Here is a 12,070-nt window from a genome sequence, read left to right on the forward strand (position 1 = left end):
AAACAGCACATTACATGCCCCACCAGAGACAGAAATATACTGGATCATTGCTACACAACAATAAAGGATGCATATCGCTCTGTTCCTAGAGCAGCTTTGGGACTATCTGATCACTGTCTGGTTCATCTTCTTCCAACCTACAGGCAGAAATTTAAATCAACCAAGCCAGTAGTAAGGACTATAAAGAGATGAACCAATGAAGCAGAGTGGGAACTACAAGCCTGCTTTGACTGCACTGATTGGAGTGTTTTTGAGGCTGCAGCCACCGACCTGGACGAGCTCACAGATACTGTAACATCATATATCAGCTTCTGTGAGGATATGTGCATTCCTACTAGGACTTATTTAACATTTTACAATGACAAACCATGGTTTACAGCAGAGCTCAGGCAGCTTCATCAGGCTAAAGAGGATGCTTACAGAGTTGGGGATAAAGTCTTGTACAGTCAGGCCAGGAACACACTGAATAAGGGAATCAGAGTGGCTAAAAGAAGATACTTTGAGAAGCTGAAAAACAAGTTTTCAGCTAACGACCCTGCATCAGTGTGGAGTGGCATGAAACAACTCACAAATTACAGGACTCCTACCCCCAACCCTGTGGTGGACCAACAACTGGCTGACGACCTGAATGTGTTCTACTGCAGATTTGTAAGGCCCAATCTCACACCCCACACCCACTCTGACCTTCACTTCACACAAACACCAACACCTCCTGCAACCCCCCTCCTCCCACCTCATGCTACTCAACCTGCACTTAAAATCTGTTAAGATGATATGAGCCACATCTTTTGAAAACAAAGGATAATGAAAGCACAGAGCCCAGATGGGGTTTCACCTGCATGTCTTAGATCCTGTTCTAACCAGCTGGCCCCCATCTTCACACAGATCTTCAATAGATCACTGGAGCAGTGTGAAGTCCCATGCTGCTTCAAACATTCCACTATCATCCCCATCCCAAAGAAACCAAAACTCACAGGACTTAATGACTACAGACCTGTCGCCTTGATGTCTGTGGTCATGAAGTCATTTGAGAGACTGGTGTTGGCCCACCTGAAGGACATCACTGGACCCTTTCTAGATCCCCTTCAATTTGCTTATCAAGCAAACAGGTCTGTGGATGATGCAGTCAACATGGGATTGCATCATATCCTGCAACATCTGGATAGCCCAGGGACATATGCAAGGATCCTTTTTGTGGACTTCAGTTTGGCTTTCAACACCATCATCCCAGCTATTCTCTGGACTAAATTACACCAACACTCTGTTCCCACGTCTATCTGTCAGTGGATTACCAGCTTTCTGACAGACAGGCAGCAGCTTGTGAGACAGGGTAAATTCACTTCTAGCACCTGTACAATCTGCACTGGTGCCCCCCAGGGATGTGTGCTCTTCCCACTACTCTTCTCCCTCTACACCAGCGACTGCATCGCCAAGGACCCCTCTGTCAAGCTCCTGAAGTTTGCAGACGACACTACTGTCATCGGCTTCATCCGAGATGACAATGAGTCTGCATACAGAAGGGAGGTTGAACAGCTGGCTGTCTGGTGCAGTCAAAACAACCTGGAGCTGAACACACTCAAAACGGTGGAAATGATTGTGGACTTTTGGAGGAACCCCCCAACACTGTCCCCCCTCACCATTCTAAACAGCACTGTGGCAGCAGTGGAGTTATTCAGATTCCTGGGCACTACCATCTCACAGGACCTGAAGTGGGAGACCCACATTGACTCCACTGCGAAAAAGGCGCAGCAGAGGTTGTACTTCCTTCGCCAGTTGAGGAAGTTCAACCTGCCACAGGCGGTGCTGATACAGTTCTACTCAGCGGTCATTGAGTCTGTCCTCTGCACTTCAATAACTGTCTGGTTTGGTTCAGCTATGAAATCAGACATCAGAAGACTACAAAGAACAGTTCGGACTGCTGAGAGGATTATTGGTTGCCTCCTGCCCTCCCTTCAAGAACTATACACTTCCAGAGTGAAGAAAAAGACTCTGGATCCCACTCACCCTGCCCAATACCTTTTTGAACTGTTGCCTTCTGGCCGGCACTTCAGAGCTCTGAGCACCAGAACCGTCAGGCACAGGAACAGTTTTTTCCCCCTGGCTATCCATCTCATGAACAGTTAAAACTGCCCCTTTGAGCAATAATTGATGTACAATACACAGCTTAGTCTTTTTATATTATCCAACACATCCAACCTCTTCTGCCATTACATTCCCTTGCACTGTACATAACGATTTGTATTTAGATTTGCACTACATATGTGTATGTGTGTGTGTATACATGCATGTATGTATGTGTGTATGTCTGTATGTATGTATATATATATATATGTGTGTGTGTGTGTGTGTGTGTGTGTGTGTGTATGTGTATGTGTGTGTGTGTATATATATATATATATATACATACAGTATATATGTATATATATATATGTATGTATGTATATATATTGTCTATTGTGTATTTATTTATCTATTTTTTATTCCATTTTAATTATTTTTAAAAGTCTTGTTGCTGTTTTTGTATTGTTGTGTACTGGAAGCTCCTGTCACCAAGACAAATTTACATTTACATTTACATTTATTCATTTGGCAGACGCTTTTATCCAAAGCAACTTACAAAAGAGGAAGACATAAGCGAATCATGCTTAAGGAGACAGTGCCATATTACAAAGTTTCTCTAGCATCAGAATAGTATTCAAAACAGATTAATGTGCAACAAGAATTATTTTTTTTATTTTTTTAATTACTGGTTAAGTGCTCATGGAAAAGATGTGTTTTTGGGAAGGTTATTCCACCAACGTGGTATGATGAAGCTGAAAGTCCGGGAAAGTGTTTTGGTGCCTCTTTGTGTTGGTACAACAAGGCGATGTTCCTTAGCCGACCGCAGGCTTCTAGTGGGTGCGTAGCTCTGCATAAATGATTTTAGGTATGTTGGAGTAGACCTAGTGACTGTTCTGTATGCCGGCATCAGAGCCTTGAATTCGATATGTACATCAATCGGCAGCCAGTGGAGAGAGACAAGGAGTGGTGTAACATGCTCTCTTTGGTTCATTAAAGACCAGACATGCTGCTGCATTCTGGATCATTTGCAGGGGTCTAATTGCCCATGCAGGGAGGCCTGCAATGAGAGTGTTACAGTAGTCCAGTCTAGTTATGACAAGTGACTGAACAAGACGTTGTGTGGCATGTTCAGAGAGGAAGGGTCTTATCGTCCTGATATTGTAAAGTGTAAATCTATATGATCGTGTGGTCTTTGAGATGTGGTCTGTGAAATTTAGTTTGTTGTCGATGGTTACCCCTAGATTTCTGACCTTTTTGGAAGGCATTACTGTAGTTGCACCCAGCTGCATGGTGATGTTGTGTTCAACAGCAGGGTTTGCTGGAAAGACAAGCAGTTCAGTCTTGGTTGGGTTGAGTTGCAGGTGGTGTTCCTTCATCCAGGCCGAGATGTCTGCCAGGCAGGCAGAAATTCGAGCAGTCACTGTGGTGTCACTGGGTTGGAAAGACAAGTAGAGTTGCGTGTCATCAGCGTAGCAGTGGTAAGAGAAACCATGTGCCTGAATGATGGGTCCAAGTGACGTTGTGTACAGTGCATCCGGAAAGTATTCACAGCGCTTCACTTTTTCCACATTTTGTTATGTTACAGCATTATTCCAAAATGGATTAAATTCATTATTTTCCTCAAAATTCTACAAACAATACCCCATAATTACAACATGAAAGAAGTTTGTTTGAAATCTTTGCAAATGTATTAAAAATAAAAAACGAAAAAAATCACATGTACATAAGTATTCACAGCCTTTGCTCAATACTTTGTTGAAGCACCTTTGGCACCAATTACAGCCTCAAGTCTTTTTGAATATGATGCTACAAGCTTGGCACACCTATTTTTGGGCAGTTTCTCCCATTCTTCTTTGCAGGACCTCTCAAGCTCCATCAGGTTGGATGGGGAGCGTCGGTGCACAGCCATTTTCAGATCTCTCCAGAGATGTTCAATCGGGTTCAAGTCTGGGCTCTGGCTGGGCCACTCAAGGACATTCACAGAGTTGTCCCGGAGCCACTCCTTTGTTGTCTTGGCTGTGTGCTTAGGGTCGTTGTCCTGTTGGAAGATGAACCTTCACCCCAGTCTGAGGTCCAGAGCGCTCTTGAGCAGGTTTTCATCAAGGATGTCTCTGTACATTGCTGCATTCATCTTTCCCTCGATCCTGACTAGTCTCCCAGTTCCTGCCACTGAAAAACATCCCCACAGCATGATGCTGCCACCACCATGCTTCACTGTAGGGATGGTATTGGCCAGGTGATGAGCAGTGCCTGGTTTCCTCCAGACATGACGCTTGCCATTCAGGCCAAAGAGTTCAATCTTTGTTTCTCATGGTCTGAGAGTCCTTCAGGTGCCTTTTGGTAAACTCCAGGCGGGCTGTCATGTGCCTTTTACTGAGGAGTGGCTTCCGTCTGGCCACTCTACCATACAGACCTGATTGGTGGAGTGCTGCAGAGATTGTTGTTCTTCTGGAAGGTTCTCCTCTCTCCACAGAGAAACGCTGGAGCTCTGTCAGAGTGACCATCGGGTTCTTGGTCACCTCCCTGACTAAGGCCCTTCTCCCCCGATCGCTCAGTTTGGCCGGGCGGCCAGCTCTAGGAAGAGTCCTGGTGGTTCCAAACTTCTTCCATTTATGGATGATGGAGGCCACTGTGCTCATTGGGACCTTTCACGCAGCAGAAATGTTTCTGTACCCTTCCACAGATCTGTGCCTCAATACAATCCTGTCTCAGAGGTCTACAGACAATTCCTTGGACTTCATGGCTTGGTTTGTGCTCTGACATGCACTGTTAACTGTGGGACCTTATATAGACAGGTGTGTGCCTTTCCAAATCATGTCCAATCAACTGAATTTACCACAGGTGGACTCCAATCAAGTTGTAGAAACATCTCAAGGATGATCAGTGGAAACAGGATGCACCTGAGCTCAATTTTGAGTGTCATGGCAAAGGCTGTGAATACTTATGTACATGTGATTTTTTTCGGTTTTTATTTTTAATAAATTTGCAAAGATTTCAAACAAACTTCTTTCACGTTGTCATTATGGGGTATTGTTTGTAGAATTTTGAGGAAAATAATGAATTTAATCTATTTTGGAATAAAGCTGTAACATAACAAAATGTGGAAAAAGTGAAGCGCTGTGAATACTTTCCGGATGCACTGTATATATATATATATATTTCTTTGATTCTTACCAAATCAAAGCCTAAACTTAAAAAGCTCACTTTCTTAAGCAACCACATAATATCGTGTTGCTTGTATGACTCTGTAATGTCATGTGTTGGATTGACTTCATGGCTGGATTTAAACCACAGTCCACCGACTCTAAGTCCAGTGCCCTATCAGGTGAGCTACCATGCAAGCTATTCATTCTGGAATAAGTGTATATATGTAGGTGAGTCTGTTATACAAGCATTACATTTTATTGTTTTTCAAAAGATGTGTTAGAGTAAAAGTGTGTCGATATCATAAAATAGCAGATTCTGAGTAACAGAGAGAATAATAAGTGTTTATAAAGTCATAATCTGCCATTAAAGTCAAGATTTGAGTGAAAGAGAATAAAACACACAGATGTTGTAGCGCCTCTAGTGTTCAATTGTACCTGGAAAAACGTATACGTTTTGTAAAAATGTACATAGAGTCATGTTTTCACTAGAAGACCAGGTTGCAACGAAAACATGTCCCGCTCACATTTCACCACAAAATTAAAACAGAAAAAAAAGGAATTATGTTTTGTATAAAGAAAAGTCTATCTTAACCATTAAATATTTTGCATTGTAAAAAATGTTTTTATTTGAATTCTTTAAATAACCCTTTTTCGTGTTTGTTTTGTCTTTAGAATTAAAATAAAAAATACAATAAAAAATACAATATTACAAAGCTTTTTTTATTATTATTTAAACGAGCGTAAATTAAAGGCAGTACAAAAACAATACTGCCATGATGTATAAATACTTTTTAAATTATTATTATTGTTATTAATATTATGATTTATCATTACAATAATGAGAATTTGGGGGATAATGTGCTTAATTGTCATGAAAATAATGTGTCATGAAAAAAAAATCTTAATGATACTAAAAATAGGCTTAATTTTCTTTTAGAAAAATTTAGTTTCTTATTTTTGTCTTTTGATTTTGGGGCGAAATATGACCTGGACATGTCCTTGACAGGATTATACCAAATGTATATATATATATATATGTTTTTAGGTCCATTTTAAATGTTTATTGTAAGTGAAGCCATTTCTAGTATACTAGGAATGTGCTGGTCTGTTTAATAAGAAATAGTAGTTTTTTATATTTTACTCAGAAATAGGGTACTTCATAACACACAGAAACCCTTCCTTTTAAAGGGGTCATGACATGCCTTTTATTATTTTAATATGTTCCTTGAGGTTCAGTTCATTTTCCATCCTCTGTCAGAAACGCTCTGTTTTGGTGCTGCCTCTCCTTTAAGACTTGACAGTACACGCCCACTGTTCTGATTGGCTCTCTCACTGCTCACTGCTACTGGGCGGGGCTAAGAAGTGATTAAAGGTAAAGCAGGCATTGATGTGTTGTTGTGGAGGCAGTCAGATGCAAATGTCTAGTCATGTCATGTCCCCTTTAAGCAATAAAGTTGAGTATCAAATTGTACTTTTATTGTCCATATGCTGTTGTTGAAATCTTCCATTCCTGAATCATTTATAGTGAGTTTGAGCTCATGATAATGTGTGTCTCATGTTGCATTCTTTTCTAACTACATACAAACATTTTAATTCAAAATATTATCAGCAATTGAATCGAATTAAAAAAACTGAACTGTAAAATATACATTAGAGATTTTCTTGGTATTCAGTATGTCCCACTTTTGCTTTAATGACAGCTTACACTGATGCATGGAAGAAAATTAATGATAAATATCTTAAAGCACACTGAATTGCACTCATTGAAAAATAAACACATTGCATGAACAGTGCTTGCATTTTTGGGGGATGCTATTTCATATCGATGTACAGTATATTTAAGCTGTTGATATTTCAATCCAAAACATTTCGCACAAAATTTAATCATTAAAAATTCAATAATGGGGGCCGTGGTTACCCCGGCGAGTAAAGACATTGACTGCCACCCCTGGAGTCGTGAGATTGAATCCGGGGTGTGCTGAGTGACTCCAGCCAGGTCTCCTAAGCAACCAAATTGGCCCGGTTGCTAGGGAGGGTAGAGTCACATGGGGTAACCTCCTCATGGTCACAATATGACATACATATCAAATCAGTTATATACTGGATATACGTTTTGTTGCCACAGATTTTAAGATTTGATAGAAGTCAGTATAGCTCAAGTATAATTAATGATTGTTTCTGTACAGACTCCAGCTGAAGGTGCGGAGAGTGTCGTCTTTGCTGCCGTCTCCTCTGATCTGGAGACAGTTGGCGGATGTCACCTGTATGAACTGTATCGTCATCAACCTCTTATGATGAAGAACTTCCGTCTCAACTCTGGAGAAACACCTGCCATCCACTGGGCCTCCAAAACTCACTGTGTGTTCAATGTTCCACAAGACAACATCAGCAGAACTTACTTGAAAACAAATGAACGATTCCTTCTACACCCTCGATTCTGTTGATACCTTCTTCCGAGTGTTGACGCCATATTTATGTTGACAATTTACCAAAGAGCTGTGATTGGCTGTCATACAAAGAAGGAATCTGTAAATAGTTGTCATGTAGCGTCTATGAGATATTAGATGGATTACCATGAATTACTTTCTTCATACACTGTGTGTTCGTGTCTTACTGTTTGAACTTCTGTTTGATCTTCCAGAGGAAAAAAATGCTACATGCACTGTGTTGACACGTCCTGTCAGTCCATTAAATCGGCCTTGATGTCATATGTGTGATGTCACTGTGCTTTTGATGTTTGTCTGTAAATGGCACAGTCATTTTTTAAGTTGTCATCTGTTGTGTTGTAACTGCTCGTGAAGTCATTTATCCTTTTCACAGGAAGCTTAGAACAAAGATTTGGTTTCCAGTCGTAACAGGACCAACTCCATCTTATGAAAAGTTGCAAAAAATATCATGAGATGGTGAATTCGTACAAGTTGGCCCGTATAAAAACATACGACTTGGGAAAAATTTTAATAAAATCGCTCAGTTTCATTTCTTTTTCTCAAGTTTAACCCTTACCCAAAGCCTAAACTTAACCGTTATTTGAATAGGAAAATAACTTTTGTGTACCACGGAAGAAAGAAAACATCTGGGTTTTGAACGAGATTAGGGAAGCGTATCACAGGTTATTTCTTTTTTATTTATTTTTTTATTTTCTCCCCTTTTCTCCCCAATTTGGAATGCCCAATTCCCAATGCGCTCTAAGTCCTCGTGGTGGCGTAGTGACTCGCCTCAATCCGGGTGGCGGAGGACGAATCTCAGTTGCCTCAGCGTCTGAGACCGTCAATCCGCGCATCTTATCACATGACTTGTTGAGCGCGTTACCGCGGAGACATAGTGCGTGTGGAGGCTTCACGCTATTCTCCACAGCATCCACGCTCAACTCACCACACACCCCACCGAGAGCGAGAACCACATTATAGTGACCACGAGGAGGTTACCCCATGTGACTCTACCCTCCCTAGCAACCGGGCCAAATTGGTTGCTTAGGAGACATGGCTGGAGTCACTCAGCACACCCTGGATTCAAACTCCTGACTCCAGGTGTGGCAGTCAGTGTCAATACTCGCTGAGCTACCCAGGCCCCCACACGTATTACAGGTTATTGATGTACATTAGTCATTTGTATTGCATGAATTAATGTGGAATGAGTAAGCAAATTTGTTCACTGACGTTTCACTGATGTTTGTTGCAAGGTGAAAAAAATTCACTAGACTGTGTAGGTGTCTTTGTGCCTTCCTGAGCCTATGTTCTAAAATGTAATTTTTTTTTTTTCGGGCCAAATTTATTTTTTTTTAAATTGGATTGTTTTTTTTTTTGTCCCTAAAAACTTGAGGAAAAATATTCAGTTAAAAAAAACATTTTAAGAAAAACATTTTTTTTTCAGAGAGAAAAACTAATTCAGAGGAAAAACAAAATTAAAGAAAAAAATTTGGCCAAGAGAAAAAAAAATTCTAGAGAAAATAAGTTGTTTTAAAAATAAAAACAACTTATTCCACCTGCAACAATGTTTCTTTTTGGCTAACATCACCAAGTAGAATCTGGCGCCATTTTGACATGTAACGCTCTTCATGATCCAATCATTTCCATTGGCTAAAATCAAGTCCCGCCTTAAAAACAAAATTCTCATTGAATATTCTGTTCACTTGGAAGAACATCACATTAGTGAATTAAAATGGTTTCGAACAGCGTAAGCATGGTAAAATCACTGGCTTGAGTGGATTATTGCATTTACAAAACAACAGCAACAGAAATATGATAAAAGATACCAATGTTCAATAAATAGTTAATTACTAATAATTATAAAATTTGCAGTACTGAGGATAATTCTCTCCACTTTTGCTGTGGCGCAAGTTCCAAAGCCAAATCCTGAGGGGAATTCTGCACATGCTGCTTGAACAATTCCTGATGTCTGCACAAACTACATTTAATTCAAAAACTTCAAACACAAAATGAAAACGCACTGATTGTGAAATGCAAAGGTGATTTAATGTGGCTCCTACGATCTTGGCACACGTTAAATGACAAACCCATATCCTGACAAAGTATTTTTATTATATGTTCATTATATTCATTAATTTCAACGTTGCAGAATGTGTAAAATCAGACATTTTTGGTTTTATACTACTGTTTCTCTTTAAGCATAAACCGCATTTTTCTGTGATATATGTAAATGTTTGTGTAATAAATATTCTGTACTTGCACAGTTGGGTCCGTCTCATGGTGTAGTTTTCACATGATCTTCATATAGATTAATGTATGTAGTGTTTGTCAGTTTGTAGAGAATGAATTGATGGATCCCAGACAGTTTGTAATTAAGAACCAGTGAAAATACGAGGCATTTCTTTTTGTTTTTGAAGCTCTTCAATTAAAACACATTTTGTACTGTAAGAACTGAGATTTGTTAAATGCCTGTTTGACTCATGATGTGTTGACATGCACTTTAGCAGGTAATGTATAACAATGTTGAATGCAGGTGACAGAAACGTGACTTAATACATGTGAATCTTATGAAAACCTGTCCAGGACATTATTTTAATGACTATTAAGCATATAATGAGGGGCCTCGGTATCTCAGCGAGTATTGACGCTGACTATCACCCCTAGAGTCGAGTGTTCGAATCCAGGGTGTGCTGAGTGACTCCAGCCAGGTCTCCTAAGCCACCAAATTGGCCCGGTTGCTAGGGAGGGTAGAGTCACATGGGGTAACCTCCTCGTGGTCGTTATAATGTGGTTCTCGCTCTCGGTGGGGTGCGTGGTGAGTTGTGCGTGGATGCCGCGGAGAATAGCGTGAAGCCTCCACACACGCTACGTCTCCATGGTAACGCGCTCAACAAGTCACGTGATAAGATGCGCAGATTGAGGCGATTCACTACGCCACCACAAGGACTTAGAGCGCTTTGGGAATTGGGCATTCCAAATTGGGGAGAAAATGGGAGAAAATGAATAAATAAAATAAGTAATAATAATAATAATAATAATAAATATCCCCTCTAATGCTCATTACTGTAATGCAAAAAAAAAAAAAAACTCTATCATTACAGTAAAGTGAGAAAAAGTATATGTTAAGCATTAAATGTAAATATATATATATATATATATATATATATATATATATATATATATATATATATATATATATAATGTTTTTTTTTTTTTTTTTTTTTTTTTTTTAATCTTAATGGTCAAAAGAAAATCATATTTTTTTATTTTATTTTGGGCTGAAATGTGTTGCTCCCCTGAACTGTGGGGTCCCCTCAAGGCTCTATTTTGGCCCACATATTGTTTTCTCATCATATGAAAAATTTGGGGGTCTTTTTTGATAGTGCCCTTAAATTTGACAAGCAAATTAACTAGTTTTTATCAACTAAGAGTACTTGCTAAAGTGAAGTCCTTTCTGTCCATCAAGCACTTCGAAACAGCGATACATGTTTTTATCACCTCTAGACTGGACTATTGTAATTCCCTATATTTGGGAATAAACAATTCTTCCATATCTAGATTACAGATGGTTCAAAATGCAGCTGCGAGACTTTTAATGGGTGTTCGTAAACGTAAACATATAACTCCTGTTTTAGTGTGTTTACTTTGGCTTCCTGTCCGTTCTAGAATTGATTTTAAAGTGCTCTTGCTTGAATTTAAATCTTTAAATGGCCGAGCCCCTGCATACCTCTCCGACCTTTTGTGTGAACACCGTCCAGGAAGAGCTCTTAGGTATGCCAACCAGAGTTTATTAACTGTTTCGAAGTCGAAGCTAAAACCTAGGGGTGATCGAGCGTTCGCCATAGCCGCACCTAAACTTTGGAACAGCTTACCGACTTCTATCAGAACTGCTCCAACACTACATATATTTAAATCTAAGTTAAAAGCGCATCTTTTCTCTCTAGCCTACAACTTGTGATGTTCTCTGTTGTTTGTTATTTTATGTCTTTGGGTCTATATTATTATGTTTTATTGTGGGTTTTATTGTATTTTAAACATTCTTGCAAACACATTGTACAGCACATTGGTCAACTGTTGTTGTTTTTAAATTGTGCTTTATAAATAAAATTGATGATGAAAAAAAGAAAATCATATTTTTGTATTTTATTTTGGGCTTAAATGTGACCTAGATGTACATGCAAGCTTTGTTTATACTTACAAGTATGATTTTACAGTTATGTATTTGTGAGTTCAGGCACACTTGATATGACCATAAAACCCATGTGACTGAAATTTGCCAACCGTTTATAATTTCTCAATTTCATGCAAACGAATTGCACAGTGTTCGAAATAACTGTTAAGTGTAAAGCATCAAATATTCTGGTAACACTTTACAATAAGGTTGTATTTGTTAAATGAGTTAACATGAACTAACAATGAACAACACTTTTATAGCAC

General features: G+C 39.3%; 1 protein-coding gene and 1 long non-coding RNA gene across 3 annotated transcripts in view; both read left to right on the top strand.

Moving 5' to 3' along the window:
• LOC127448295 (uncharacterized) overlaps window positions 1-8,592 on the top strand; it is a 51,322-nt gene extending 42,730 nt beyond the window's left edge. The window contains exon 3 of the long non-coding RNA XR_007898503.1: window positions 7,394-8,592. This is a non-coding gene — a long non-coding RNA (uncharacterized LOC127448295). The remainder of the gene's footprint in view (window positions 1-7,393) is intronic.
• LOC127448282 (uncharacterized) overlaps window positions 1-12,070 on the top strand; it is a 384,406-nt gene that overhangs the window by 80,133 nt on the left and 292,203 nt on the right. The gene's annotated exons all lie outside the window — the stretch shown is intronic.

The sequence above is a fragment of the Myxocyprinus asiaticus genome, chromosome 11 (assembly GCF_019703515.2).
Source record: "Myxocyprinus asiaticus isolate MX2 ecotype Aquarium Trade chromosome 11, UBuf_Myxa_2, whole genome shotgun sequence".
NCBI lineage: Eukaryota > Metazoa > Chordata > Actinopteri > Cypriniformes > Catostomidae > Myxocyprinus > Myxocyprinus asiaticus.